This window comes from Pogona vitticeps, chromosome 5 (genome assembly GCF_051106095.1).
Source record: "Pogona vitticeps strain Pit_001003342236 chromosome 5, PviZW2.1, whole genome shotgun sequence".
NCBI lineage: Eukaryota > Metazoa > Chordata > Lepidosauria > Squamata > Agamidae > Pogona > Pogona vitticeps.
Genome location: NC_135787.1, coordinates 119,582,604 through 119,601,257, shown reverse-complemented (window position 1 = coordinate 119,601,257; position 18,654 = coordinate 119,582,604). Strand labels below are relative to the sequence as shown.

The window sequence follows — 18,654 nt, the reverse complement described above, 5'->3', positions numbered from 1 at the left end:
AGCAGAGCTTGGCCAGGATCCTGGTATAATCAGGATCTACGAGCGATGAAGCGAATAAGGAGACGGCTAGAGTGCATTTGGAGAAGGAAACCAACAGATTATAATAAGATAGCTGTCAGGATCGCAACTAACCATTACCTTGCTAAGGTAAAGGCTGCTAGAAGATCTCAAGTCGCTGACCGGATAAGCGAAGCTTCCAACCAGCAGGCGGAACTTTTCCGTATAGTTCGCGATCTATCCGGAATTGGTCAGGGTGAAGGGCCTCCCACTAGCATCTCACCTGACCAATTTGCATCGTTTTTAAAATTCAAAGTGGAGGCCATCCTCCGTGACCTTTCTCCTTTTTTAAACACAATGGATCTAGCAGAGATGTCCAGCGCTCCGTCCTGCCCGGTTATTCTCTACTCCTTTCAGCCTGTAACACCAGATTTGGTAGGCAAGGCGCTTGATCGCTGTCGGGCCACCACCTCTTCTCTCGACCCTTGGCCGGCCTGGCTAATCAAAGCAGCCAGGCCGGTAACAACTGAATGGGCCACTGCAATAATTAATAGCATGATGTTTTCAAAAGCCAATTAAAAACTTGGTTATTTAAACAGGGCTTCCCCCCAGTCAATTAAGTGATTTTCTCTTTCTCTTTCTTTTTCTTCTTTTGAATATTGCCATCTTGGAAATCTGTTGCTTAGAATTAATTGTATAATTGCATTTTATATGCTATTTTAACTTATGTAAGCCGCCCCGAGTAGACGTTGTCTAGAGGGGCGGGGTAAAAATCGAATAAATAAATAAATAAATAAATAAAAATTATAAGGAGCATTGATGAGGCTGCTCACACACATTAAGTGAGCATGATTTAGCCTGATCCATTTCCCTTGTTGAGCTATCTCTTGGGCTTCATTTAGTTGCTTTTTTGTGTACACGGCAAAGAGAGGATGAACCATTATGGACTAGTTAACGGTTGGCACATAAATGAAGTCAGCACATTAAAATTTATCAACTGATCAGGGAAATGAGTAAATAATTCAAGCTGCAACCTAGATTAAACATTTAAAATATATATTGCATTTATATTTATCTTAAGATGCTGAATACATTTGTTTAAGTTTTCCTTGGTGGAGATACAGTACATCACAGAAGTGAGTACACCCCTCACATTTCATAAATATTTTAGTATATCTTTTCATGTACTCACTTCTGTTGCCAGTGGTTTAGACCATAATGGTTGTGTGTTGTGTTATTTTGAGGGGACAGCACATTTATACTCTTATACCAGCTGTACACTCACTGCTTTACATTGTAGCCAAGTGTCATTTCTATAGTGTTGTCACATGAAAAGATATACTAAAATATTTATGAAATGTGAGGGGGTGTACTCACTTCTGTGATATACTGTAAAACTACAACGGGAATTGCTTGTGTAAAGTTTGTGCAGTTCTCCACAGTTAACAGATAAGGTGCCAGGGCACTGTGCTTGACTGCACAACTAGCGTGCCTGACTGCACAACTAGCATACACCCCAGTACCTCTTCAAATGAATGAATGAATGAATGAATAAATAAATAAATAAATAGATTAGATAGATAGATAGATAGATAGATAGATAGATAGATAGATAGATAGATAGATAGATAGATAGATAGATAGATAGATAGATAGATAGATAGATAGATAGATAGATAGATAGATAGATAGATAGATAGATAGATAGATAGATAGATAGATAGATAGATAGAGTGGCAACTGAGCACTAAATTTCAGACTTTTCAAAACAATTTTTCAGATTATGGTAACAGGCAATTTCATTTGCAGGTGGGTGATGGTCATGAACTGACACTCAAAATGTTGGTGGATGAGTTTCCGGTGCCTGTCACAAATTTTATTCTGCCTAGTAATGGTGAGGTAAATTATTTTTGGGCAGGTAGCCAGCCTAAGATATCGGATGAAAGTAGATGAAGCCATCCAAACACTGACCTTAGAACCACAATGACACTACTGTGGTATTGTTATGTGGTCACAAGTAGAGATAGGGGCTTCGTATTTGTATTTGAATATGAAGCCCCCCCAGCACAGGTGGCCAGCCTGATTACTTCCTACTGATTACCTCCCACCCTGTTAGACCACTTACCATGCGGCGCTTGTGGCTGGTGTCATCTTCTGCAGCACAGTTGTGGTAGTTGCTTGGCTACCGCAGCCCCAACTCCCTGCTCCAGCCAATCTTTTAATCTAATCACTTTTTTCTTTAAATGATTCTAAATAGACTTTCACATTGGCAGGGATATTCTCTATTTCAGTTGCTATTCTTAATTGAGAGTTAGATGAACACAGATTTTTTTATACTTACACCACACATTTAACATAGTTTTTAAAAAGGGGTTATTGATTTCACTTATTTTATATTGTTAGCATAACCTATCATATAAGTCACCAGAAAAAAAAGAAACTCACTACACATGGAGTCGTGATTTTTTAATTCAACTCAGAAAATCATGAAGACATGCAAATTACAGGTTTAACCAGGTTAAAAAAAAATGCTCTGGACTTTTCAGTCTTTTACTGAAGTGTGATGTCCAAGGGTTCTCCAAGTGGTGCAGAAATGTGAATGGTGAGTTTCTGTTGAGAGAGAAAAGGAGAGAATGATACCAAACCATGTTTCATTGTTTGTTTCTTCTTTTGCCAAAACATCTCTGTCGCGCACTTCTCCAAGTACCTGACTAGACTGGCTCCCAATTGTTAATATGATTCCTCAGGCTTTTTAATTAACTGTCTAAATTTCCTCCTGAGGTACCCAATTTTCTGAATGCCTCTAGTCCTTTGCCTGATCTTGGGACATTTGAGAATAAATCTCATTTAACTCTCCACTTATTTGAGATCTTATCAGGATCATTCTCTCCTCATCTTTCACCTTATAATCCCAGCATGTCCTCTCGAAAGTGATGAGGAATGCCTCAGGGTAATCATCCTTTCTGAACTGAGGGAATTTCTTTAAGTCTGCTTTTAATAAATTCTCAGGATGCGAATTATTATTATTTTTGTTTCGGGCTGATAATTCCAATAGTCTCATTTCTAGTTGGAATTCTATCTCTTTTGCTCTCATAGCTATCTCTTTTTCTCTGGCCTCAGCCTCAGCCCTGAGCTGTAAAGCTTTTTCCTCAGCCCTAGTTCTCTCCCTTTCCAAATCTAGCTCCTTTTGCCTGGCCCCAGCCCTAGCTCTCTCCCTTTCCAAATCTGGCTCCTTTTGCTTGGCCTCGGCCTCAGCCTCAGCCTTGAGCTGTAACTCTTTTAATTCAAATTCCTGCTGCACCCTCCATCTGTCAAACTCTTGGGAAGTTAACCCAATTGGGAGGTATCTTCCTCCTGCTCCTCATGCTTTCCTCTTTGTGAGGTAAACTTTGAACATCCGATACCTCAATTGTTAACCGTTTCCCTTTCTTAGAAGGCATGGTTTATTTGTTTTTCTTTTGGATGTTGGTTGGTTTAATAGAGGCAAATATACAAGCCTCAATTTAAAAACACTTTTTCTTTTTTCTGTGTTAGAGAGAGAGTGATATATAGTAGCCTTCCGCGGCACCTGCAGATTGTTACTTAATTTCCTTAGGCATCCAGGATCCCTGTCTCTGGTTCTGATACACTGTTTCTGTCATTCTCCAGACACCAAGCTTTCCCCCTTAATATTTATTTTATTCCAGCCACAGTTAGATTTAGTTTACTCAGCTATTTCCTTGACCCTGGCCTCCCTTCTACAGTGGTGCCTCACTTTACGATTGCCCCATATTATGATGAAACCGCTTAACAATGAACTTTTTGCGATCGCTTTTGCGATCGCAAAACGATAGTCTGAATGGGGGAATTTTGCTTTGCAATGATCAGTTCCCTGCTTCGGGAACTGATTCTTTGCAAAATGACGTTTTTCGAACAGCTGATCGGCGGTTCTAAAATGGCTGCCGGATGATTAAAATGGCTCCCTGTTGTGTTTAGGGACGGATCCCTCGCTATACAGGCAGCGAAAATGGCCACCGTATGGAGGATCTTTGCTGGACGGTGAGTTTTTACCCCATTGGAACGCATTGAACGGGTTTAAATGCATTTCAATTGAGTTTTTATTTTCGCTTTACAATGTTTTCGCTTAACGGCGATTTTCCTGGAATGAATTATCGCCGTTAAGCGAGGCACCACTGAATTCCCTTCAGCGCTCTTCTTTCAGAGCTTGGGATCCAAAGTTAGCCCTTTGGTCTTTCTCTAAGCTTGAGGTAAATGTTCAACACGAGAATTCTCCTCAGAGTCCTTTCCTGCTTTAGTTTTTCCATGATCAGGAGTCCCTTCCAAGCTATCCACACAGAGCTTCAGGGTTTCCTACTCCTTTTCTTTGGCCCTTGACTAACTAGACTCAAAGAATTTCTTTTCCCTTTCTTTGGCATACTGGAATTTATTCCCTTTGCATCCCATGGCTTACTGGAATTCAATTTGGATCTCACCAATGCTGCCACTACTTATGTTTTGCACCCCCAGTGTCCCTACTTTGCTTCCCTCAAACCCAGGTCCACCTTTGGACACGACTTGCTTATTTCTCCTTTCACCGCCACCAGTGGATCTTTATGCACACTTTACCAATAATGGTGCATAGACACGTGTTGTCAAATACAATTGAATATTATTTGGTAGTTGAATCACACAAGTAGGTTCACAGATGTTTTATTATGTTGCACTCATTAAACTTGGATATTAAACACGTTTCTTTATTTGTATTACTTCACATCGATCACTGGAATAAGCTCTGATGACTATTTTATTATACTTCTATCCTTTAACTATTATTTAACACATCAACCAACTACACCAACTTTCCAATCTCTCTCATAAACCTTCAAAACCTCCTCTCTCCTTCTCTCCCAGTCTCCAACTGTCTCCCTGACTCTGCCCTCCTGTCCTCTCATAGGCTCTTGCTCTGGAGCTCCACCTGACTGACAGGTGGGACATCGGGATTCCACCACAATCTCCAAATTAATGATAGGGATCACTGCAAAAGATGAGGAATTGAGCAGAGGGTTGACTTGATGGCCTCATAGGCCCCTTCCAACTTCAGTTTTCTATGATTCTATGAGAAATGATCCCACCAAAGTTAAATATGCCACAGCCCAATAGATTTCAATGGGTTTAGATTACAATAGAACTGTAACTACAAGTTTTGAAACTTGAGGTTTTGCTGTGCTAATAGTTAAGGTTAGGTTTTAAGAGACTGGCATATGCAGAGGATGAAAGAACAGGAAGGAATGGTTGGGACCACTGAACATACTCCACACTTTTTATCTTCTGAGCTCACTTGTTTTATTTCAACAAGAAAAACAAAAGAAAAAAAGGATGTGGCACTTTAAAGACTAAGTGCTATATTGTTTTATTCTTCCTTCTGCCCAAGAGCAGCAGCTGGAGGGTCCTCAAGGCAGACAGGTTCATGACCTTCCAGCCACAAATACCAACAGTTGGGTGTGGGCCATTCCAGCAGTGGATTTTTATGCCCTCTGAATGTCTGCACCCTAGATCAAAGCCCTGGTCTAGTTTCATCTCTGGGCAAAAACCTAGTAAAGTGCATGCTTCAAACGTGCCTCCTGCCCTCAGTGAAGGACACTGCCTGATCATTTTTGTTGACACAAAATTCAGTTTGCTAGTGCAGTGTGTTCCTGTGTAGGGAATGTGGGGGGGGGGGAAGAGAAGGGACAACTTAATTTCCCCTCAGGCAGCAAAACACCTTGGGCCAGCCCTGAAGAAAAATGCAAGTTGTTTCCGGCTTCTTGGCTAAAATAAACAACAGACAAGCAGCTTCTGTGGGCTTCTGTAGCCTCAAAGGTTGTTAGCTTTGGAACATATTATTTCACATATTTTCCTCCGTATTTTAGTACAGCATTCTCATCCACTTATTCTTGCATATTTTTTGTTGCAGGAGGGGAAATTACAATATCTCCTTTGAACTATGTTTATGATAAACACCAATCTTTTTTAAAAATGATCTCTTCCCTCCTGTTTTGGTTCAAGCAAAATTTCTTTCTCTTATTTGCTTTGCTTAACTATTTTCTTCAAGGTAAAAAAAAAAGTTTTGGGCAACACACTTTATTCTGTCTGCATTTCCCAGCTAGAAAGCACAGCAAAAACTAGTTTACTGCTTGTACCTTTAGTGATTTATTTCCAATGAAATATGATAGCAATCTAGGGACAGTACTCTTCCAACATGCTATAATAGCCATTTAAAGGCAGAAGAATAGTTAGATATATTGTACTGCTGCATCCTAAGAGATTTACATTAAATAACAGGACATTTTTAGGATGGAATAGCTTGCTCCCAGGTGGGGAGAGTGGAAGATTCCCCATTAAGAGAAAATTGATATTTTCTCCCTCACATCTTTTCTAGAATGAGAGACTTGGGAATCAAAACTGCCTATAAGGTCTAATTATCAGTCTCCGGTGTGGCCATATGTAGTTACTGTGCAGTGAGGAAAGAGCACTCTGCATGTTCTCTCCCTACTCTTTGATGTCACTTTAAATGTTTCCAGCCTGAACATCTGCAATAAAAGTACTTAGTTACTGAGGCTTAGCCCTAATTACTCTGGCTAAGCCATGATAGTTCCTAGACAGGGAAAAGAAACACCCCAGGGTTACATACACTATTACAGGCATCTGTTTTTGGTCATGCACAGAATTGCCCTTTTTTCCTCTTGGAATGCCACACTGATGGTGTAGCAATTACTCCAGCTGCCACTAGCTACATATAAAATAAGAAATGGTCAGCTAACTTCCTCTGTCCGTATACTTCTGTGCTGAGAAAACTGTCACCTATTAATTTCCATTGGTTTTCACAGTTCTAGAGACCATCACTGCTCATACAGGGTGGTTAGGAGGGCTTGAAGGAATTACATTTCTGGACCACAGAATCCTGGAATCCTCCAGCCAGTATGGCCAGGGGTCCTGCAGGTGGCAGGATTCTTGGCGTTTTAGTCCTAGAACATAACTTTTCCAAGCTTGGTGGGTATTTTTTTTCCTAAAACAGGGCTGTGAGACCTGCAGATGCTTGTAAACTATTACTTCCATCATGCCTCACCACTGGCCAGTCAGATAGGAACTGGAGTTTGAAAATTATATGGGAGGATCACAGAATTTCTTGCCTGGGTCTAAGGCTAGCCATCGCTGCCTGTGATTTTCCATCACTCCTCCTGTTTTTGCATTTTCATTATGGATCGCAATTCAATTTCATTATGGACTCACAATTCATCATGGCATGTTTTACCATAGAGGTACAATGTACCTTGTGGTCACACACATGAGCATATTCCAGAAGTTGTAGGTGTCCCACCCAAAAATGGAACTTTCCCAGTCTCTGATTCCACATGTATGTGCAAAAAGCACACCCATGAACATCTTGCCAGCAGTGCCATGCGAAGATTATTCGAGGAAGAGCTTTTGGGGTGCTGATCTAGCTTCTGTCTTTCAAACACAGGTAGAATAAAAGTTTGCAGAGCAGAGGGAGAAGGCCCAGTGCATGCCTCTAGGAGGCTGTTCCTATAGCCACAACATGACTCAATAGACCATGTTTTCAAGCAATAGGAATGACTCTTCCTGTCAGGGCCCTGCCAATAAATAGATGGAACATGGCAGACAATATTCCTGAAACAATTACATTAAGACAGTGAGCAACCGCCCCTAGTTTTATAGTCATTAGAGGTATGGAACAGAGCCTAAGGTAATGGAGTAGGAAAATACAGGTTGATGCAGGTTTCTGTGATCAATATCCCACAGCAAAGCCAAACCCAGCAGTTACCAAGGGATTCATTCGTTAAGCTCTGAGTACAAAGCCACCCAACTTTAGAGTATTCCTTTTGAATCCATATCTTACCATTGATACTAACATAAATATGTTCATTAATTAACAAGCACAACTCCTACCCCATTTCCATGATAATGTGTGTCATCACGGATGGCCTTTCCATTCAGAAGAACTCTCCGAGGTTTTGAGGTTACACCAAGGATCTGAATTGTGTCATACACCAGAGAATCAACTCCCCGGTAGTTGTTGTTAACAATTCTTGTCTCCAGGTGGCCCTAAAATAATTCAGAAGAACATTATTTTATTAAAACAAAAGCATACAAGGCCAGGGAGGAATAATCCTCATATTACTTTGTTTGGTCATGCACAAAATTGCCCTCCTTTTTTTTTGCTCTTGGAATACCACACTGACAGTGCAGCACAAGCATGATATCAGACTGGCAAACTGGCATAGGAAGGACCAGCTGGCATGTGCATCAAATCATGTTTATACAAGAAAGACCTTTTTCTTATACATATTGTATCATAGCTGCAATATGATGGCTTAGCCCTCATTCTGACTGTCATGCAAAATATTATACAAAATGTACTGAAGTCTAAGTACTGAAGTCTCCAGTATTTTTCCCACCATCCATCCAGTTTCGCCTCCTTAGGAACAGGAACTAGATGGGGGTTTTGACCGACTTCCGAAACCGTTTCTTCCTTCCTCCACCATTTTTGGCTTTTTTTTTTTCATTCTACTTTGTCAACTTCCACTTTGTCAACTTCTCCTTGCCTTTTAGAAACACCCCCTAGCCTGTACGTTGTGTCAGGGATGTGTGGGTGTGTCTTTTTACACTTTTACAGATTTACAAAAATAAGAAAAGGAGGAAAATATAACATGGCAGAGGTGCCGGTCGTGTCATAGGGAGAGGTGAAAAGCTACAGCATGGCAGCCAGTGGGGAGACCAGGAACACCGAAAGGGGGGTGGGGTGTATGCAGCAGCAGGGAAGAAAGCAAATGGGAAAAAGAGGTGCTAGGAACTTTCGTTGCTACATGGGACGGGCCAGAGTACATATCAGAGACAGCAGTGGCTCAGGGAGGCTGTCAAAAGATGGCAGCATAGTGACACCGGAACAAATAAAACAGGGGTATGGGAGGGGATGAACACTCGAAATTACTGAAGCAAACGTCTCTCCTCTGGAAGAGCTCCTAGTTATAAACATATCTACAGGTCATCCTAATAAGTTCCCATGTGTATCTTTTTAAAGGTACCTCAAAATAGGAGGGGATTCAATTCTGAGGAAGCATTAAACTCTGGAGATAATTAACAGCCAAACCCAAGCCAAAACAAAATCTGGCTTTGGCTTAGTTGCAGGTGAAACAGCATCTGAAAAGAAGTTTAGCCCCCCCCCATCCCGTGGAGAGTGGTGAATGTATGCCTATTTTTTCCTTTTTACTACCCAAAGTAAACCTGATTCCAGCCTCGACCTTCCAGGCCAAGGGTCAGCAGACAATGGACTACGTGACGAATACAATTTGCACAGATCCCGTACCAGTGCACTGTGCTTTCACACCTGATTTTATTAGTCCAGGTCTCAGATCATATCTGGGTAAGCTGGGCAAGGTATAAGTTTAAACAAACAAACACATAAATAAACTTCTCAGGTCTGCTGAAGACCACATTCCCTAGATGGTGTGCTAAGGAAGAAGGTATTCCAGACAGACTAATTTGCATATTTAATTTGTTACTGTCTAGAATCCTATTGAGGATTTTGGCAACTGGCATGCAAACAGGAATGCAAGTAGCAATTTGTTAATTAGGAGAAATTTACCACCCTAGTTTATACAATTATGTTTATTTAGATGTAAATCCCCAATAAGATGCTGGGCACTATTTTTAAATTCTTTTAATACTGTGGTTATGTACTATGAAGGTTGTTGCAATGGAATATATACCATATTTTTCCATGTATAAGACCCCCCACTTTTTTGACCCAAAAGTAAGAAATCTAAGTGGGACTTAGCAAGTGTAGGGGCAAATGGATCAAAGCCCTGCAGGATCACTTTAATCCCTGCTTTCCTTTTCAATTGTTTTTGTTCTCTCCACAGCTTACTTCCGTGTATAAGACGGCCCTCAATTTTTATTCTAAATATTTTAGTCAAAAGTGCAGTCTTATACATGGAAAAATATGTGCGTGCATGCGTTTGTGTGTGTGTGTGTGTGTGTGTGTGTGTGTGTATTATCCCAGATTTTGCTGTTTGCTGTATAACAAACTGCTGATGGCAGAATACAGAAGACGTAAGCCATTTTCATTTTCTGGAGGAATCAGTTTGCATTTGATTGCCAGCTCTGCAGCACTTGTGTTTCTCCCCCGCTTTCTGTCATACGTGAAATTCCTACTTGCTTTTCAGCCTACCTCAGCTCTCACGTCAACATTGCAAACACTGATATACTTAAAACTGCAGATGGATACAGATAAGGTGGGCACCAGGATCTGGCAAAATCACACATACCCTCACCTTCTGTAGGACACAATGCGACTTCATGAACAAGATTTTAGTTTAACATTTGTTCAAAATTATGGGGTGGAGGTGCTGGGGAACTCAAGGGGTGCTGGGAACGCAAAAATGGAGGGGCTGTCTTAGAGACATACCTTTTAGCACTCAGGGAACAACTGGTAGTGGATGGTACCTGCTATTTTCAGTAGCAGTACTGGGATAAAAAACATAGTGCTTAATAGCCTCCTACTATTTTTCTACAATTCACTAACTATGAATATACTTGGAAAGTAATATCTGTTCCAACTTTAATCTTCTAATTTCATTAAACAGATTTGTTGAGAATAAGCCATGAATCTTTATCACTATCCACTCAGAATTAGTGTTCACAAAGAATATTTTTAATTCACTAACTTGCATTTATCCCTCAATTTAAATGCATTACAAAACAAATGGAATATATGAATTAGCCTAAAATCAGTTCTTGAATCCATCAGCATCTAAGTTACTTATAAGTAAAATTATTTAATTAATTGTGTGCCCTCAAGTCAATTCTGACTTATGGTGGCCCTTTCCACAATTTTCTAGGTAGAGAGTACTAAGAAATGGGTGTCCTGGGACCATGCAGCTTGCCCAAAGCTACACAGGCTGGCTCTTCTGGAATGCACAGCGGGGAAACTCCCAACCATACCTAACTCACTGAGCTATCCAGCTACTCATAAGTAAAATTAGCAGGCCAGAACACTGACCAAAGCACAGAGCAACCCAACACAGGATTGCACCAGGTTTGACCACTTAAAAATCTCCATGGGGCTTCTCCTTTCTCTTCTTCTTTCTGAGAATGGGTTTGAAAAAGCCCAAACCTCCCGTCCCTGCAGTACGTGCTGACACAATAGAAACAAATGAAGAAAGCCACATTCTTCAGTCCTGACTCCTTTTCTTGAATTCCAGTTCTGAGATCCTCAAAACCAAGACAGGATGGAGAGGATCGTATCTGTGTTTCCTAGACCTTATCTGCTCCATCATTCCTTGGTCCCAAGAACTCCCTTTAAGAAAATCTCTAGTGCTGTCTGGCCAATGAAACTTACAGATCAATAAGAATGGAATTCCCCAAAGAGGGCGTTCTGGCCAAAATCTGGGCCAATGACCTCTCTAATTTAAATGGAAGCAGAAAGCTAAAAGGCAGAAGCTGATGATCTCATCACCACCATCCTTGCTAGAGATGGGCATGAACCTCAGCTTGGAAGTTCATGCTGGTTCATCAGACCAGCACCACAAGTGCGACGGGTTCCCTTCTCCCACTCCCCTGGCTGGCTCCTCCACTCACCAGCTGATATGTGCTTCCTTTCTCCTGCTCTTTGCTCAATTGACCACTCCCATCGGGAGCATGTGTTTCCCTGCTCTGCCTCCTCCAGTAGCTGCCCAATCAAAGGCAGCACTGCAGGAATCCCTGCTCCACCTCCTCATCTCAGTGGGTGGCTGTCAGAAGAGACAAAGGAGGGAAGCATGTGGTCCTGCTGGGACTGGTTAAATGCGCAAAGAGGAGGAGAAGAGCAACATGTGCTGGCTGGTGAGTGGGAGAGCCGGCTGGGGGTGGGTGGGTGAACTGAACATACGACACCCAGGGTGCCAATCCAACAAACCGGCACAAACCTCCGAACTGAGGTTCGTGCCCATCTCTAATCCTTGCTAATCAAAAAGTCTAGACACTCTGGCAACTGAGAGCCCTGAGTACATTACAGCACTGATTATAAACGCAACAAAAGATCAGCTATTAAGGAAAGCACAATAATTGTTTTGCCAAGTTAGACCAACGTCCATCTGTTTCCAACAATGGTTGACTAGATGCTTTTGAACGGAACATCCCTTTCAACAGCATATTTATGTGAAGATTTTAATGTCTCTTTGATTCTACTGCAGTTATTACTAGCCACCCTTTCCTTTAAAAAAATTGTGGCTTATAAATACGTTTAAGCATCTCTCACTCACAATAGCTTTTAAAAGAGCCAGTTTTTCAATCAGACTTACATTAATGCACATACAAGGCCTCTGCTTATTTCAGTGACGCTGTCCTCTACTATATTCAACTGCAATTTTAATTACATCATGTTTGCAATGTTGACTTGACAGCTGGGGTTGGCATAAATGCAGGTAGGAATTTCACACAAGAATGTGTGACAGGAAAAAAAATATATCTGATTTTAGCAATGTGAAATAGAAGTGCCAAAGAGCTGGCAATCACACTCAAACTGACTTCGTGCAGAATGTGAGAGCAGATAAAGTCTTTCTGTGTTCTGCCTTCAGCAATTTGCACTAAACCAAACAGAAGAACGTGGGATAATCTTTACCCTCCATTTCTGTTCAGGTTATGTCGGCTTCCTCCAGGAGAACAAGATAAAAGCATTTGGAAGAAAGCAGAGAGGAAGAGCCTTACAACACTTGGCAGCATCCTCTGTTTTAGAATGAATATCTGAGATTAGTCTCTGTAGAAATCATCACACAGAAAAGGAGTCATCAGTCTTTTCCAGTTCATTGTCAGGGCTAGAAGCAGGAGGTCTGGCTGCAGCATCACAGGAATATTAATGGCCTTTGCTTGTTCTAAATGGGCCCTATTAATTGCATACTTCTGGGACTGAGAACCTCAGAGACATCATCCTTGGGGGGGGGGTCCTCTGGGGACTGGGACCGAATGGAGACATGGGTTCCGGCTGGGTCTTTCTCTGCTGCAGCAATCAGGACATGATTCCATCATCTTTCATACTCTGATTTTATTGCAGAGAGAAATATAGGGTAATTATACACGCTGTGAAACAGCAACACTCCTGCTTATTATGTTGTGTGCTTTCTGTGAGTGGGGGGGGGGGAAATCACCTGGATTTGGTTTCCTTTTGGATAAGAGAATGCTGAAGATTAGTATTTTTGTAATAACAGCTTCATTTGCAATGCACAGCTAGAATTCAAGCGGCGCAAAGAGCATGCAGTCCTAGGAAGCAGTAGGTTAGTTAATACACATGAAATACCCAGGAAAGGGCTCTGCAAGAAAGCACCGGGTTCTTTCCAGCTAATACACAAGTCTCTTTCTCTCTGCCTTGGCGTTTCTTTTTGTATCATGCAAGTGCACTTCTGGAAATGCAACCAGCACCCTCATTTAATGAATGGTGATTTATGCCCAAGGCTTACACCATTTCCCTTATGCTATCATAAATTGGCAATAGAGTTCTGGCCTCTTGGTTCTTGTATTCCAACCTGTTGTTTCTTCGTCTATGATTGACCACTTTCTCTTACCTGCTAATGCAACTATCTCTAAGTTCTAACAATTAGGTTAACAAATTTTATTTGGCAAAATGCTTTTAATGGACTGCAGCCCGCTTCATCAGATGCTCTGAATGATTTCCCCAACCATTCATTTCCGCTGATTAAACCCTCAGCCAGCCATTTTGGGCTATCAACAATCTCTGTAAGAAAAGGATAGCTGATCAGCAGCCTACAACATTGTTTACCAAAAGGTAAGGGTTGCACGAAGCAGAATAAGAATGGCTGAAATCCATTGCTGGGGACAGTGAGGAGACTATGTTAGCTCCATCCTCCAAAGTTTAGAATAGAAACTGGGCAGGCACATGTGCCATCAATGGTTCTGAAGGAACTGAATGGGAGCAGAGATGAGGAATATATCCTGTATATAATGTAATGTTAGGCTGTAACTCCCATCTTCCTCCTCCATTGGCTACCAGGGTCAAGCTGAAGGAAACTACAACCCAAAAGCATCTTGAGGACCACATGTTGCCCAGTGTTGGTGGTCTGAAGTAGGAGGACTATGCAATTCATTGTTTTAGCTCCTAACAAAAACTAAGGACTGGAATCCTTCCAGTTAGTTATGCTGGTGTAGAGATGACTGCATAACCTGCATCAGCAAATTGCTGCTAGTTAGTAAGTGGCCACCCTTATCCCTCACCACACACCAGCCAATACAACTAGAGTGCAACAATACAACTAGAGAGCATCCTTTATTGCACTAGTAAGAATTTGCCGGTGCACTTTTACCCCACTGCACTTAACAAAAGTGCAAATAAAAAAAGACTCTGCCCCAAAATCTATATTTCTTTCCCAAAAGGAGAGAGGAAACTGGCTTGTCTTTACATTACTTTCCCCAGTTCTCCTTTCTTCACCTGGTCCTAGCAGAGGCAACAACTGCCTTATTTATACCCATTGTCACTCCTTACTTAGTGTTTACTTCTGGATTTTCCCGTCTTAACCATTATCCACAACTGCAACACACGTCCTTTATTTGCCTAGTTTCTGCCCATGATTATACAGTACTTACTTCTCGGTATGTATATTTGGTCAGGAAATAGTTTCCACTCTCAACAGTGTCTGCCAAAACACAAGCCACAAGACAATGTTAGTATTAGGCCATCCAAAGAGCTGGAGGAGTGGCAGTTTGTTTTTAGATAATTGCATAATGAAGAAAACAATATCCAAACATCTGCTTGACCATTCAAGGGTTATTATCCAAATTTCTGGGTTTTACACAGGAGGCTGTCAGCCACTCTTCTTTCTACATACTATCAAGACATATCAAACTGACAGTGACCCTATGACTGTAAAGGTTATATCATTAACAGTACTGCTCCAGTCGTGAAAACGAAAGGTTGTGGGTTCCTCCATCTCACATCAGAGCTTTCTCTTTTCCTACTGCCTGGTTTAGTCCATTAGCTTTTAGCAAGTATTTCGGTTTCATTAAATGAAGAGGACACTTGTTTTTCTGGTGGTCTGTGATATCTTTAAAGTTCTCTTCCAATACCACATTTCAAATGAATTGATTTTCTGTCAGTTTTCTCTACTGTTCAGCTTTCAAAGGCATACATCGTAACTGGCAATAACATAGTATACATGATCTTGGCTTTGGTCTCCAGCCATATATCTTTACACTTAAAGATCATTTCTAATTCTTTCACAATTTCTCTTCCCAGGTTCAGTCTTCGTCTGATGTCATGGTTATAGCTTCCATTAAACTGATGATTGAACTGAAGTATTGAAAATTTTAATGATTTCAATTTCTTCATTTTCAGCATTGAACATATGCAATTTTTTTGCAGTCATGATTTTGCTTTTGCTTGTATGATATATCTGCCAACTGGAAACCATTCTCTTTTGCCATACAGTTGTCCTAACAGGAGCCTTTTATCTAGAATATAAGTTCCACAGCAGGACAATCAATGCTGTTGCACACCAATTGTTCTTATTTTTAGAACAAGCCACAGCTTTTCCATGAGATTGTAATCTGCAAAGCACAAACTGACAGTGCTCTTCATACTTATGTTTCACTCTCCTTCAGTAACTGACTGAGTAGCTTCAAACCTGGATGTTGGAACCTCTTCCAGCACTATCTCTTGTTTCATTTTGGATTGTCTCATCATAGGATTTTCAAGATATAAATATTCGGAAATGCAAAGGACTAACAAGACTTAACTCATCACTGTCTGTGAAACATTTTCTGCCAGTGTCAATTTTGAGTGCTGCTGCCAACAAATAGCTACACTTCAACAATTTCTCCGCTTCCATCACCATCAGAACTATCAACTCTCTTTTGCTGACTGTTAATTCCAGAAGAGGATGGTATATCTTAGTTTGCTGTTTCAGCTTTGACCTTTCCACCATGGGCTGACTCTGCTAGGAGTTCAGAGTTGTAATGGAATCTAGCCCCCTGACAATATTACTTCCTTGACACACAGGTCCCTCACCAAATTAAAGTGTGCATCAGAGAAAGGTGTGTGTCAGCCACCACCATATGATTTTTACTCTGCATAAAATGTATACTTCAGATATAGATTTTACCTCAGCATCATTTCCAGGTTTTCAAAGCAATCATTTCTGATCTTTATAAAGAGGAGGTCAAAATCAGAACCCATTCTGCCACGGATCTGACACAGGTGTCAAGCACAAACTTCTCAGGTAAGCCAATCTGTTGTCACTAATGACACTACAGCAATTCTGAACACTTACCGATCGATTCGCCGTCATCCCAGAAGAGAGAACCATAGGCTTGGCCTTGTTCATCCACAGCAATAATAAGTCCAAATGGATTCAGGCGGCTATAGAGGAAATCAGCATGGCAGGTTAGCTTAAAACAAGAGGAAGCACGATCCAGCAGTGTAGTCCTGTGAGCAAGTGGCAGCAACTGGCAAAAGAGAGAAACGTCTCCCAGGAGCTCCCAAATTTCCATCTGCAAAAAAACAGCCGTGGAGGTCCTATCTGTGCACTAGACATTGGACTGAATCCAAAGGAAGGCAGGCCCACATGCATGCCTTCCTTGATCAAATCAGCATAGCAAAAATGTTACCTGCAGGGACATCACAAAAACTGAGAAGAGTAGCAAGATCATTGGTGTCTATGCCCACTAATTGTTACGGGCGTTATCCTTTTCAATATTTCTGCACAGGGAACTCCAGGAGCAGAAGCTGCTATGGAACTCTGACAATGCTGGTCATTTGCCCGGCTTTCATGAGGCTGCCACCAAGTCTCATCATCATTGCAGTTTCTCAGAACTGAAGCTCAGCATGCTTGCAAATACTGGCCAATGTATTTAACTATATAGTGGTAACAAATATGCCATGTTGGTTGTGGCGCAACCTTAATACCTCGGCCACGCTTACATAACTTTGAAACAGGGATCAAATTATATTGCACACCTTGACTCGTAGGAATGATCATACTATGAATATAAACCTGTTAGTTACCTCTTGGCAGTTCTTGTGGCCGGTTTTTGTGTTGGCAAAATGCTTCCTCCTCGAATAAACAGTGGTATCTTTTCCAGAGGGGCATCAACACTGACATATTTATTGTGTGATGAAGCCGGTATTTTATCACCCTATTAAAAAAATTGATACAGCTGAAGAACTCTTCTGAAAGCAATCTGATCAGTGTCTCTTGGCTATCTAAAAGTACAAAACCATATCGCAAACAGCACATAAAGAGGTTTTCCCCCTCCATTTCCTACATATCTAATTCCAGTGGCAACCTCTACTGATGGTAGTGGTGGTTTTCAGACTGTGCTAGACTGCACTCTCGCACCATGATGTACAACAAAAGTGAAATCCACCAGCCTTGCAAAATGCAAACTGAAGGTGTGCTTCAGCATATGGCTCAGTCTCCTTTGCAACCTGCAACAGAGCTCAGAAAAATTGATCTTGGGACTAGATAGTTCTCAGAATTCCTCAGTCTTGATAGGGAATCCTGGGAGTTATCTGCCAAATAACTAACTTCTCCAGGTTCTGTACCTCTGAACCTGCCATAAGATCCAAACGGACACAGAAAGTGTTTTTGTTTTGGATGAAAAGTTGGAAACTGAATATACTTGATAGAGTAGGGGTGGGTGCAGGAGTGCGTCATCTTCCAGATGTCTCTTGGCCTATACAGTAATTCCTATAATCCTTCATCACTGCTTATGCTAGTTAGGGCTGATGGGAATGCCAGCCCATAAAATAAAATTAAATAAATCCAGAAAGATGTTGCTCACTGGGGGAAGAGAAGGGCACACCTGCCCATCCTTGGTAAATGCCCCTCTCCTGCTCCAGCCAGCCCCTTGTTGTGTGTCTACTCTCACACGGTTCCAAGATCTGTCTTGCAACTGGTAATATGACAGGAGGCCTTTCAGAGCAGACAAAGGAGATGCTTTCATGATTGACTGTCCACTCGCTCCCTGTTTAACCAAGAGGGTCCTGGCCTATGTTTCAATCCAGTGGAGAACAAAGATGCTAAAATGACTCTGAAAACTGGGAACTTTTCATTTCACTTTTAAAAAAAACAAACAAAACCCTGAAATGCCAGCTGAATAGAGATCAGTGAGATTTTATGCAAAAGACTGAATGCTTTGTGCATGTGTAGAAGAGTAATCTGCACAGATACATACCGTATAGTAATCAAACCAGGATGCATCTGGGAAATATACATCCACTGATCTTGCTCCCTGTAAGCATCAGAAGAGAGTTAACACTAATTTGTACATTTCTAATATATCACCAGGACCAAAGTAGTAAACTGTCTTACCTTGATTTGACTCAGGATGCCATCAGATTAAAAGAAAGGTGCATGTCTGACTGCACCGGAAAGGATTGCTTTGCTGGGAACAATTCCCATAAAACAACCCTTCCATCCATCTATCCATCCATTGGGAAATTGCTTCAGCCCAGCCTTCAACAGTTGTAGCTCTGTTGCTGGACCAAAAAAGTCCAGTTTAGAACCTGGCTCAGGATTGGGCTAGAATACTATTCTCTGTACATGTGATTGCTGGGAAATAGCTCATACTGGACAGTGCTACTAGTGGTCCAAAGTGTGAGCTATGTACCCATGTGATCACACCCTTAGTGTG

At 41.4% G+C, this 18,654-nt stretch overlaps 1 long non-coding RNA gene across 1 annotated transcript; it reads right to left on the bottom strand.

The window, feature by feature from the left end:
* Window positions 1-2,366: 2,366 nt before the first annotated feature.
* LOC144589528 (uncharacterized) lies at window positions 2,367-18,325 on the bottom strand. Its single transcript, XR_013545689.1, has 6 exons — window positions 18,196-18,325; window positions 17,024-17,154; window positions 16,290-16,378; window positions 14,608-14,657; window positions 7,924-8,079; window positions 2,367-2,607 (listed from the first exon to the last, which is right to left on the bottom strand). It is a non-coding gene; the product is annotated as an uncharacterized LOC144589528 (long non-coding RNA).
* Window positions 18,326-18,654: the final 329 nt, after the last annotated feature.